General features: G+C 40.4%; 1 long non-coding RNA gene across 1 annotated transcript; it reads right to left on the minus strand.

Annotated features, from left to right (window-relative positions):
- Positions 1-3,303: 3,303 nt before the first annotated feature.
- LOC141571364 (uncharacterized) lies at positions 3,304-8,459 on the minus strand. Its single transcript, XR_012496121.1, has 3 exons — positions 8,393-8,459; positions 8,169-8,272; positions 3,304-3,616 (listed from the first exon to the last, which is right to left on the minus strand). It is a non-coding gene; the product is annotated as an uncharacterized LOC141571364 (long non-coding RNA).
- Positions 8,460-13,761: the final 5,302 nt, after the last annotated feature.

Consider the following 13,761-nt stretch of genomic DNA (forward strand, 5'->3'; position numbering starts at 1 on the left):
GAGTAAGTCAAATAATCCATGTGAAGTGCTCAGCACAGTGCCTGGTACACAGTATATTTCACGGATTTATTGGTTGCTAAAAGTAATTATATATTACATAGTTATTATATACTATTTTTATTATTCTAATGAACAAGTGACACCACAGATTTAAACTTAGATCTCTCTGACCCTGAAGCTGCCTCATTTCCCTCTATTTAATACTATCTCTGTAAATTTTCAGTCATTGATGAAGATAAAACTAATTCTCTTTAAATTGCTTAGGCTCTGTAAAAAAAAAAAAACTTTGCCAGTTCGTTAGTCAGGATAGAGTAGATCCTTCTACACTAATGACCAACTTTCATATTTCAATGATTTATCATCAATAAACTTGATTTCTTATTCGCATTTTATGTCTCACATGGGATGACAGAGGCTTTTTCATCATAGTTACCCTGGGATCTCAGTTGATGGAGTCTCCATCTTGACTCATGCTTCCCCCATCACGGAGGCAGAAACAAAAGGATATGGTGATTTGTGCAATGTCTACTGAAGACTTCTGCTTGAAAGTGACACATGCTGCTGCTGCTTCTGTGTCATTGACCAAAACCAGTAACATGACCAGGTCTCACTTCAAATGAGCAGGGAAAAGTGCATTTTTTTGGGTTTAGGAAAGAGGAGAATTAGACATCAGTGAGTAGTATTAATAACTACCATACCAATATGAACTGTTTTAATTTCCTTATTTGGTATTTATCTTTTTGATTTCTAAATCTGCCCCCATCCCTTCTTATGTATATAGATTCTTCAGGGAAAAACCTAAATATAGTTTCAGAGAAACACCTCTCGTTCAGAGAGGTATATCAGAGTTATCTGGAGACTTTCTCAAAATCATATGCCCGGGCCCCACCCAAGACCTAGTGAGTGAAATGTCTAAGGGTCAGGCTCTGGGTGTACATATTTTGAAAAAGCTCCCCAGATCTGTTTTGATCCCTGTTGTGACTATGCAGTTATATACTCATGTTTGTTTTCAAGGGTTGGCCTTAAGACAGATGGGAGAAAACAGAGCTGAATGGATCAGAAAGAGGAAGAAAGGCCTTAGGACTGAAATTACGACCCAGGCGTAGCAGGTTTCTCAGCTCAGGCTTAAGCTGTGTTCACCTCAGCAGCTGAGAAAGCATGCCCAAGGTTCTTTTACATATGGAACACCAATCCTCATGCAAAAAATCTCATCTTAAATTAAGGGAGATTTTACCCCTGCCCAACTTTTTATGGGAAAAAATTTTAATCATACAGAAGGGTAAAAGAATTTACCTGCCACTGAATTCACTAAGTGCTAGCAATTTTGCCATATTTGTTCTATTTGCTAATTTTTTTGACGTCCACTGATGATTGTTGTCTGAATCAATTATTTCAGTGAGGGGCAAGGGGTGTCAAATAGTGATTTTTCTGATTCTACCATTCCTTCTACATTTATTATTATTATGTAGCATTCTTCAATAAAGGAGAGCTTTCCTTTATCAACTGGAGGCGATTTAAATTTTTCCTAAAAAGGCTGAATAAATGCTTACTACTTTAAATTAGGGAAGATTTCTTCATTGGCTTCTGTTTGATTTAAGGACAGTCGACCAGCATTGTAATAGGTGGTCTGAGTACGGCAGAGGCCTGTGCCTATAGTACAGCCTAACTCGCAGACTCAGAATCATAGAGCATGGTGGCTGCAGTGAAAAATGGTGTAGAAATTCTAGGGGCTGTTTCACTGAGAACAGAAAGTGTCAGTAGCATTAGTGGCAAGGCTTTGGGTATGTTGGCGGACGGGATGTATGGCACAGACAGGCAGGCTCCGTCAGCATTGGGACCTGTTGTTGGGTCCCAATAGATGTACGGCTGCTGTTTTGTTTATTAGCAACGCCCGGGAAAATCAGCAGAGGAGCAAACTGCTGCCAACCAAGTGGGTAACCAAGAGAGCTTCTCTGTGCAGCCCCCGTGAGGCAGCTGTTGGGGGCACCCAGAGCTGTTCCGCAGGGAAATTGGATCTCTTAAAGTGCAGGTAAAGGCAGAATCTGAGCCGGAGACATGCGATTTGGGAGACTCGCTGGGATTCGACCTTACCCTTGATCTGGTGATCTGGGGGGAAAAGGCTACATCTCACCAGGAGCAGAAAATGTGAAGGCAGGGTTGTTTTTAAGCAAAAGAAACTCAAGGGATAAAGTGTTGTAATGGTTTTGAAAAGCAGAGAGATGATGGCAGGTGGCTTGGGTTGGAAGATAAATTCCAAAGATACTAGTCAACTCGTTGAGGGAACCAGGAGATCCCAGGCTATTTCATGACAGGCTTTAGGAACTTGACGTCTGGCCGAAGTTGGCATTACACGAATGGTTGAAGGGCCAATTTTCTGATCGTCCACTATGATACCTCTTTCTGTGTATTCAAGTGTTTTATGTCTCTCAATGCCATGTGACATTTTTTAATGGCAAACACTAAAATGGAGCTAAGATAAATTAAAAGTTTATTCCTGGTAGAACCCACATCCCCTGAAAAGTTATGATGGTCTAAATATGAGCTTTTTAAAATCCGTACTGCACATAGGGGTTGTGGCTACTAAAAGTCAAACCACATATATGAATCAAAGAAATAATTGCTTTTTCCTTTCACTTTTATTTTTTTCTTTGAAATATGAAAACAGAGTGACTTTTTGCCACCTCACATTTCCTCTAAACTAGTTTCTTGATGGAGAAATAAAAACTTCTTCTATTAGAAAGAGAAGTTGAAAACTATTGCTGTGTTGGTTCCATTTTTATTGTTTATTAACCAAACATACATAAACTGAGAGGAAAATAAAAAAGACAAACTATGCAGTAAATCATGGAGACGGTGTGTGATAATCTACATTTCAGAAAATTAAGTGGTGATTTTATACAAATTTCCTCAAAAAGTTATTAAATTATGCTGAGCATTCAACAAAGTGATTGTAATTCAGTATGGTGGAACTACCATATTTTTTTAATGTAAAAGCTACCATGTTTATATAGAGTGTCAATACAGTAATTGATAAAAGTGTTTGGTTGTGTGAGTAATTTTTTTATTCCCCTGGAGTGAAGCTAATCAGTTTATATTCCATACGTGGTCATTGAATCATTCTTACATCTATGTCAGGTAATTTATTCAGGTGATGAAATCGTTACAAGACTTTTCTGAGAATGCTAGACCTTCCAAAGTGGCAGAAAGTTAATTATTGCCTCAACAGTACCAAGAGGAGCATTGGGCATGCACAATATCGCGACTGCAAGGAAAGGGATAGTATTTAGTGGAGTTCATGTTCAAAAGAAGCCTCGTCTCAGAATCCTACACGTAGAAGCCGGTGAACCCCTGTGCCAACCAGAGAGCAAGGGCTGAAGTGCAGGAATAAGAGCAAAAGGTGTTTTCTAAGTCCCGAAGTGATCCTGGGCAGTTTGTCAGTTGGCTCATTTTGTCCTTGGTATCCTTTCTCTGCTCTTATTTACTCCTCCTCAGCTTTGTGATAGTGCTTGGTGCTAATTACCCTATTACCACGTTGTCTCAATCCATCCACGCTTGTCGTCGCTCCTCAAAGTTCTCTTTGCACCAAAATGACCAACATTCCTCTCCTGGAGAGTCTCTGATATTTAAAAAAAAAACCAAAAAAAAAAAAACTTCATTGAATTCATTTGCCCTAATGAGTACACAGATTATTAATAGCCAACCTCTTAACATTTTCAGATATAATTTTTACTTTTAAAAAGAATGCCTCTTTACACCTAATTAAATTAGAAAGAATTTCTGTCATTGTAAGGATGTGAGAAGAAATTCAGGCAATTTCAAAAGACGGCATTCTTTTTTGGTAGCGGTGAAACAGTTTGGTTATTTCTTGGGAGCCCAGGTCTGCATATACTTAGCAACCTAAGCAGTTTCAGCTTTCCATGGCTTTACTCTCCTCTGCAGATGAACCTATAAGCTCTTGAGCTCTCAGTTATGTTTCCTTTGACCATGGTAGTGGGGTTGTTGGTTTTATTGTATGAGTTGTTTGAAAGGTCTTTTTAGTACCTTGGTTACGAGTTACTAGGTATCATTGTTATTAGGTTTCTGTCTCGAGATACTCAGTCGAGGAAGAAAACCAGATGAAAAAATATGTAATAAGCACTATAACAAAAAAATTTCTTAGCAGAATTGACATTTGACTTTATGAATTCATTCAGTAAATGTGAAGTAGGTGCCTACTATGTGCCAAGGACAGCCTGGGTGCTGGGGATACAATGATTAGTAAGACAGACAGTCCCTGCTATGGAGCTGACTGTCTAGTGGTGTCCAGACAGTAGGTTGAAGGCAACATGTCCTCAGGGAAATGGTTATTATTAATACATAGCAATCAGGCAATCACTTCCATGATGATAATGTGGCATCCCATACTATGAAATGGCAAAATGACTAATCAGCCTGTCTTCTATGTTCATAAGGGGGTATGTGCTCACTGAGGAGGACGCTCTGGGGAAGCAGAGAGCTGTTTCTTGAGGAAACCATGGCTCATTGAGAGAAAACTAAGAGGTTGTCTCAAGCCCCACCTTTCATTATTGCTTATCTGGTAACCAGGAGTCAAACTCAACATGTCCCAGAAGGCAAAAAAAATGTAAGATCAGAGTAGGGAAAGTTAAGTGTTACATCCTCAGAAAGTATAGGAATTTGCTAATTTATATCATGAAAATATGGGGAATATTTTCAGGAATGGATCTGAGGGTGCTTGACCAAGAAAATACAAATGGAGTTTTCAAATTAAACGGAATTAATTGATAAGATTGCACCTACCAGATATCTGGCAGTTATTGTAGTTGGGCAGGTGTCCTTTTGGGTACAGGGGTGCAGGATCAGATCTATCACACAGTCTGCCCATGCGTGTCTGTATACCCTCTGATGTAGTCCAGAAGACTCTCAGTTTAGTTTTGCTACAAGGTATGGATTAGTGAAGGAAGTCTCAGAATCTTGAGACAAGCTCTTGACTGGATGCCCTTTAGGCTGAGAATGCTGAAGGGAAGGGCTGCGTTTGAAATGCGAGTCCTAATCTCAGTGGGGGTAGCAGAGCCCAATGACTGAAATGAACAAGTAGCGGGCATGGTTATCAAAGAGCCAGGTGAATGTGATAATCAAATCTCGGGGAGGTTTTACCATTGTTAATTCATTAAAATTTATTTCAGATTGTAGGAGTAATATGTGAATATTCCTTCTTGTTAAAATCCAAACAAAAGAGCTAAAGCAGACCCTCCCTACACTCCTCTAATCCCTCTTGCTTTCACGAAATGCTCACCAGAAATTCCCCACTGCAGGAGAGGCTCTAGATAGTAAGATGCTCAGAATGGCCCACTCTACATGCTAGTTCTCTCCTGTTCACCCGAAGTCCATAGTGTACTTTATGGTTCACTCTTGGTGGTGTACATTCTATGGGTTTGGACAAATGTATAATGACATGTATCCATCATTTCTGTGATATTCTTCCCCCAAATCCATATTCCCAATGTAATCATGACAAACCCACACTGAGGGGCAGCCTACAAAATACCTGACCAGTGCTCTTTGAAACTGTCCAAGTCATGAAAGACCAAAACACTGTCACAGATTGGAGACAACAGGAACAGGATGACTGAATGAAATAGAAAAAAGGCATCAGCAGAAAACGTGATGAAATCGAAAAAAAGTCCGCGGTTTAGTTAACAGGATTGTACTCGTGCTCATTTCTTAGTTTTGGTAAATGCGGCTTGATAATGGAAGACGTTCACTTTCAAGGATGCTTGGCGAAGAGTATACAGGAACACAACACTATCTTTGCGACTTTTTTTGTAAATCTAAAATTTTTTTATATTATCACACAGAGTGTTTTCACTGCCCTGAAAATCCTCTGTGCTTTACCTATTCCTCCCCCCCAAACCTGGCAACAACTGATATTTTTATTGTCTCCAGTGTGCCGCTTCCAGAATGTATTATAGTTGAAATCATAAAGTATGTAGTCTTTTCTCATCTTTTGTTTTCCTACAATTTTATGTAAGTGTTTGATATTGGTTTTGTTTATCATTTGGTGAGTAGGTTGCAGTTTTTGTCTTTATATGCATTTTTAAAATTTTTAGTACTTTTTCAATAGGTAATGCACCTATGGGGCTCAAAAAATGAAGCAATGTAGACTCTATAGTGAGAATTCTCCCTCCTGTCTCTCTACCTTTTTCTCCCTTGACTTGCTCCTTATCAGTAACCACTTTTATTAGTTTCTTGTATGTCTGTCTGGTGTTTCTTTATGCAAATACAAACATATATTCTTATTCTTCCCCTTCTTACACAGAAGATCACACACTATTTATACTGTTATGTGTTCTGTTTATTTCGCTGAGTATTATGTGTTAACACATAGAGAGTTTCCTTGTTTTTTCACAGCTTTATGGGTGTCCACGTCTTTATCTAATCAGTTCTCTGTAGACAATGACTTGGATTTGTTTCTCATTTTCGGCCTTGCAAACAGTGCTGCAGGCAACAACCTTGTACAAACCTCATTTTGTAGGTGTGTAGGTATATTTGCCTATAAATTTCCAGGAGTGGGAGAATTGCAGAATATTGACTTAGTATTACAGTGTTCCTAGAGTGGCATTAGCTGTCAGGTGTTCCAACAGTCAGGGATAACCAGAAAAATAGCAACCACTTCCAGGATTTAGGACAAAATGTAATGCAGAGAAGGGGTTGCCAGGTGATAAAAGAACTGAATGCCTCCCTGAGAAAGTGAAGCAACCCGGGGATTAGTAACAGCAGAAGAGCCACTGCTGGCAGCCTGGAGAGACAAAAAAGAGGCTGCGTTACTGAATTCCAGAGCTGGGGGGTCATCTGTTGGCCTGTCTAGTGGGAGCTGGGGCCACTAAGGAGATGGTGTCACTGCCAGAGAAGTGCTTGAGGTAGAAGAGAACTATCCTGGCTTATTCCTTCCCCCTCTCGTCCTCTAATTGTTTAGAAATCAGCTGATAGTGAGCCTGTTAATAGAGGTCAGTCCCCCTGAGGTACAGAGCAGAGCAATGGAAGGACAAAGAATGGATCTGAGGACATACGTATGAGCTCAGAATCTACGTAGCCCACTGCTTTTGCTACTCAGCATTTAAGTTCAACCTTCTACACATGTTCAATACCTTCATACTTTTCTGCCTGTCATACAAACCAAGGCACTCTCCCCTTCTCGGCAAGTAAGACCAACTTGAAGTCCCATAAGTCATTGTGTCCTTCTCAAGTTCAGGATCTGCTGGTGAGCCTCATTCCTCTCCAGTAGGACCAGAGGTGACTTTTTGTGGCCTAGTGACTTATGAATTAAATTGTAAATTAAGTTCCACTAACTAACACCCTGTACAAAACTGTGGGAGAAGGGACAGGGAAAAACGTAGAAATCATTGTTAACATGTACCTAACAAAAATGTGCGTTAGTGCTATATAGTCTTTGTTGCTGTAAAAAGTCACAAGGTCATAGCCGACTCTTACTACTTTCCTCTTCTACCACTTATTCCATATTTCCTTTGTAGCTAGTACTGCAAGTGGTTGGCAGGGTGGCTGAATCAGTCAGGGCATATTCAGAACAACAGAAAACACACTTGGTATTTCAAAAGAGAGAATTCGATATAACGAATTGGCTAAGCAGCTCTGGAGAACTGAAAACGCAAAGAAGGGGATACTGAGTTAACCCAGAGATGGGAACTACAGGATGAAGCCACCGCTGTAGGTCTGAGGACACAAAAGGAAGCTTGAAGGAGAGGCCCCCAGACCTCTGAGGGGGGCCACTGCCTAACTGTTGCTGATCTTTGATGAGGCATGATGAGGCTCGTTCTAGGGGTGCCCCCTCCCCAAAAGCTGAACATGAGAATTGATAACCAATAGTCAGGAAAGGAGCCTCTCCTTCCTCCCTTTTCTGCCTTGCAGAATTGAACAGGAAGTCAGGTGGTAAAGGAGAAATATAGTTCTCCTTGTATCAGAACGCAGAATGTGAAAGTGTGGGTTTGGACTGAGACACAAGTGACTTAACAACTAGACAGCTCATCACTTCGCCTACTCAATATCCATATATAACTTTCTACATATATTTCCACTTTCCATACAGGAAAAACATATTTTAGCTTTTCTTTAACAAAAGACAGCTATGCTTTTCTAGAAATAAACACTCTCACCTTTTCCCGAAAAAGAAAAGCTCCCAAATGTCAGTACATTAATCTCTGGATGATGTTAATTACTCCTCAAGCTCAGTTCGAGTCCCTCTTGAATATTCTGTAACCTAAAGATGAAATTGTAAAGTTAACCACTGCCATTAATTCTTAAAATTACAATGGGAAAGGAGAAGAATTCATTAATATATACATAATGTATACATAAACACACACATATACACACATACATTAAGCAAAGAAGAAAACCGTGCTTAGACCTAGTCCTTTTTTTCTGTCTGGTCATGAGGCTGTGGTTGATATTTGTAACTTCCTTCTTCCCCCACTCACTTTGTGTTCCCTTTGCTCCGAGCCAGCACCCATACCACGTGGTATGATCCAAAGCTTCATTTCTGAAGACTCTGAATCTGCCGAGGTCTTGTCTTTTTTTTTAAATTACAGTAGTTTCTCACTAACTTTTACAGTGAGAATGTAGAGGAGAAAACAAATCTAGGTGACACAAAGGCAATAGAATTGACAGACTTGGTGACTGACGACATGTAAAACGAACAAAAATCTACGTATTGTCGGAAGAGAGAACAAAAATCTACGTATGTGATAAAAATTTTACACTATGGGTTGCAGTTCTGGTTTGAGTTAGAGTGGAGGTCAGAGAGATCTGGGCTTAATGTAGAGTTACCAACTGTCCTCATTTGCCCCTGACTGAGGGATTTCCTGAAACCTGAGACTTCCTATGATGAACCTGGGAAAAGTACCTGGCAAACCGGGACCAGTTGGTCACCCTCACCTCATATAAACTGGCAGGGCAGATTAAGGACAGGCGCTTCTTGGCATGAGCACTGAGCCACCTTCCGGGATAACCAGTCTTTCGGAAGTAAGCGGTCAGGATGCTTTTAACTTGGCCCAGTAAAAGAGCCTTTAGTGGTGCAGGGAAATGGTGATTCTTAATACCCCATGGTAGCTGCCATTCAAATCTGTCCCCAACCCTTGGGATCCATGGATCCAGTGTGAGTTCTAGGGAGAGAGGATGTTGGAAGTAAAATCTGTGACTCCCTCTAACAGAGTGTAACCCAGAGGGGACCGATTCTTTCTCACCACAGACCATCCACAGCCCTGGAAACTTAAGGGCTTTAGTGCTTGGCGACTTGAGTTGAAGATAGATTGGGGGGTTGCAAAGGATGAGAAGGAGGAACTTGGTAACAAACCGGCACACTACAGAATGGAAATACAGAATAACATTTCTGTTCCGAATAACGGCAAGGCAGAATAACATTTATGCAGGAGAGGCATAAAGTAGTGAAACTTGGGTTGTACAGCAAAGGGAGCATCAACAGGCTGGGGCCGGCGGAGACCAGAGGAAACTTGGCAACACTTGACCTTTTGGTGAAGCAATTCCAGTCAGGAGGAAAGGAAAGGTTGATTAGGGTTACTTTCTTTGTAATATTGCGCCATCTAGTGTTAATTCTCATGCTCTCCTTTGTCCTCGTTAGATTATTGAGAGAAAGGATGATGTAAGGCCAGTTTCCATTTTGTTGGGTTTTTTCATTTGACAGATAACTGCTTGAATGCCCTCCACATACCAGTTAGTCTTAGGCATTGGGATTACAGCTGTGAACAAAATGGACAAAAATCCCGAACTCATGGAAGCTTGCATTCTTGTGGGGAGAAAGACAATAAATAAGAAAAATAAGTAAAATATATACTATGCTACTACATAGTTACAAATGTTAAGGAGAAAAAAAATCAAGGAAGGAAGAATTACTTTTAAAATTCTGGGGGAAGAGGGTCTATGATTGTAGATGAGGTGGTCAGGGACGCCTCACTGAGAAGACGATTTCTGAGTGCAAAACAGAGGTAGTGAGGGAACATTCCAGGCAGAGGAAATCATCAGTGCAAAGGCCCTGAGGTGGAAGCATGTCTGGCGAGTTCAAGGAGCAGTGAGTCGGAGTATACTGAACTGGAGGAAAGGTGTTAGGAGGTGAGGGCCTTCGGGATCATGGTAAAAACTACGGTACCATGTTTATCCTGGGGTGGGAAATCATAACAGAGTTTTGAGCAAGGGCATGGTTTTATGTACAATTTAGTCTGATCACCCGGATGCTGTGTTGAGAACAGACTGAATATAGGCAAGTGCAGAAGCAGCAAGAGCAGTAAGAAGCTATTTGAATAATCCAGGTGAGCACTCATAGGTGAGCCAGAGTGACGGCAATGAAGGATGGTGGCTGTGGTGAGAAACTGCCTACCTCGCTGGGCCTACCTCAAGGCTTTAGGACTAAACTGTTCCGGAAAGTCAGGAAAAGGAAGGAAGGGGGCCACTTGTAGGTTTGTAAATCACCGGGAATTGGTTTCTGGATATGGTGAAAGACTATAATTTCATTTTTCCCCATAGGAGTATTCTGTTTTCCCAGCACCATTTTCTGAAAAGATTATTTTTTTGGGGGGAACCACATGTTACCATTATTGTCATATATGAAGTGTCCACTTATGTGTGAGTCACTGCATATCTTCGTTATGTTCCATTGATTTATTTGTCAATTTCTGTGACAATATTATGTTATTTTTTACTTTATAACTAGTCTTAATATTTGATAGAACAAGAACTCTCACCTTGTATTTATTTATTTATTTATGACATTCAATATTATTTATAATAATTTCAGGTGTACACTATAGTGGTTAGACATTTATATAATTTAAGAAGTGATCCCCCTGACTAGTCTAGTACCCACCTGGCACTATACATAGTTATTACCATATATTGATTATATTCCCTATGCTTTACTTTACATCCTATTGACTGTTTTGTAACTTCCAATTTGTATTTCTTAATTCCTTCACCTGTTTTACTCTGCCCCCGACCCCCTCCCATCTATCACCTCGATAGATCTAGTACCCATCTGACGCCATATGTAGTTATTACAATATCACTGACTGTATTCCATATGCTACACCCTACATCATCATGACTACTGTGTAACAACCAATTTGTACTTCTTAATCCCTTCCCCTTTTTCATCCAACTGATAACCATCAAAATGTTCTCTGTATTTATAAATTTGTTTCTGTTTAGTTTGTTTGTTTATTTTGTTCTTTAAATTCCACCTGTAAGTGAAATCATATGACATTTGTCTTTCACTGTCTGAATTACTACACTCAGCACAATACCCTCTAGGTCTGTTAATGTTGCAGATAGTAAGATTTTATTCTTTTTAATGACTGAGTGATATTCCCTTGTATATATGTACCACCTCTTTTTTATCCATTCATCCATTCAGGGACACCCAGGTTGACTTCATATCTTGGCTGTTGTAAACAATGCTGCAATGAACACATGGATGAGCACATCCCCTCGAAGTAGCATTTGGCTTTCTTTGGATGAATACCTAGATTAGTAGGTCCTTTTTGGTCTCATTATAGCCTTTGTTTTAAAGTCTATTTTGTCTGGTAAAAGTATTGCTACTCCAACTTTTTTTTTTTTTCCATTTTTATGAAATGACTTTTTCCATCCCTTAACTTTCTTCAGTCTTTTGATCGAAGTGAGTCTCTCTTGGGCAGCAGATGTATGGGTCTTGTTTTCTTATCCATCTGGTCACCTATGTCTTTGATTGGAATATTTAATCCATTTACATTAAAAGTAATTGTTGACAGATGACAGATATGTAGTTATTGCCATTTTATTATTCACACTTTTAATCTTTTTTTTTTTTCACCTTAAGGAAGTCCATCCCTCTAAGATTCTCTGTAATACTGGTTTGGTGGTGATGAACTCCTTTAGCTTTTTCTTCTTGTCTGGGTAGCTCTTTATCTGTCCTTCGATTCTAAATGATAGCTTTGCTGGGTAGAGTAATCTTGATTGTAGATGCTTGCCAATAGAAGAACATTGGCAGTCTTTCTTTTTTCTATTCTCTTTCTTTCTTTCTTTCTTTTATTCTTTTTTATTTTGGTACTGGTGATATTTTAGACTTTATCGGAGTTTTTCAATACAGTCATTCTTATTATGAAATATTTCAGACATAAAAATGTAAAGACTATTATAAATGAATATTCTAGTACTGAACCAACCTCAAGAAATAAAACATTTCACATATAGATGAAGCATACTGTGTATCCCTTCTAGTTGCATTTCCTACCACAAAGGTAACCACAATCACGAATTTGGTGATCATCCTTGCAATTCATATCTTTATACTTTTGCCTATATGTACATCTCCTTAACCATTATGTAGTGTTACTTTGCATTTTATAAAATAATATATAAATGACATATTACTTTACGGTATGTGTCCTTCCACAGATAGTTTTTGCTAAACATCATTATTCAATAAAATTTTTTTATGAAGTTTTAAATTTTGTTTTGAGATAATTTAGAACTGCTTGTTGAAACATTTTTTATGATGGCTGCTCTAAAATCCTTGTCTGAGCATTTCAGCATCTGGTTTCTCCTATATTGGCATCAGTTGATTGCCTTTTCTCATTTGGGTTGTGACTTTTCTCGTTTTAGGTATGATGAATGATTTTTAATTGTATTGTAGACAGTTTGAGTATTAAGTTTTGAGATGCCAGATTCCATTTAAATGTTTTATTTCAGCAGGAAGTCACCTGTTTATGTTTAGTGCATAGTCCCTGGCTTACTTTTGGGGGCTGTATTCCAATGACAATATAGATTTCAGAGACTATACAGCATTATTCTCATCCACTTTGTTCACCTGGCTTCACCAGGGCTCTCCCCCTGATGCTACCTGCAAGGGTGGAATGCACTTTCCCTGGCAGGTCCTGCTAGGTGGGGTGTGGGTGATGCTGGGCCATGGGGCGCTGGGTGCTTCCCTGAGTCGTTCTCTGGGCCACCCAGTGCCTCCTGGTCACTGCTGCGGTTGCCTAAGGGGCTTTCTTGGGCTCCCCATGCTGGTGCCACTAGTTGGTGAGTGGAGGATGCTGGGCCTCTGGCACAGAGTGTCTCCCATGACCTTCTCTTATGTCACCTGGCACCTTTTCTCTATGTCACCTGGCACCAGTAGGCTTCTTACTCGGTGTCTGCCAGTGCTGCTCAGTAAGGGAAGCATCCACCTGGGCCCCTCTCTGCCTCTGGTGGGAGTGGTGGGGGTCACCCTTTGCCACTGGGTGGAGGCCCACGAGATGCTGGACATGGGTCTCCCCTCCTGCTGAGTGGAGGGCCAGGAGACACTGGGCCTGTTGGTGCTTCTGGGTGGAATTCTTGGCCAACTCTTTCCAGTGTTGCTGGTGTAGGTAGAGCAGGCCAGTTAGGTGTGGAGTGGCGATGGGGTTCCCCAGGAGGTCTCTGCTGGGCCTCCTCTTTCCTGGGCCTTCAGCCAGCGAGCTGCCTTTTCCTAGAGACTACTTTTTTTGTGTGTCTGTGCCTTTTGGTGGTTCTAAGTTGTAGGCCTATCCTGTGCCCAGTCTGGGCTATACAGGAGACAAAAAGAAATTCCAGGGAACTCACCACCTTGTTTTCCTCAAGTCCTAAGGTCCCTAGCCAGTCTGCCTTACTCTTTCCACTTTTCAGAGGCCTTTTGTAGTTGTCTGTAATTATGTACAGAATTCTTAGCGTATTTGGAGGGGAGTAACTGGGATAAGTGAGTCT

Source organism: Rhinolophus sinicus, linkage group LG04 (genome assembly GCF_036562045.2).
Source record: "Rhinolophus sinicus isolate RSC01 linkage group LG04, ASM3656204v1, whole genome shotgun sequence".
Classification (NCBI taxonomy): Eukaryota; Metazoa; Chordata; class Mammalia; order Chiroptera; family Rhinolophidae; genus Rhinolophus; species Rhinolophus sinicus.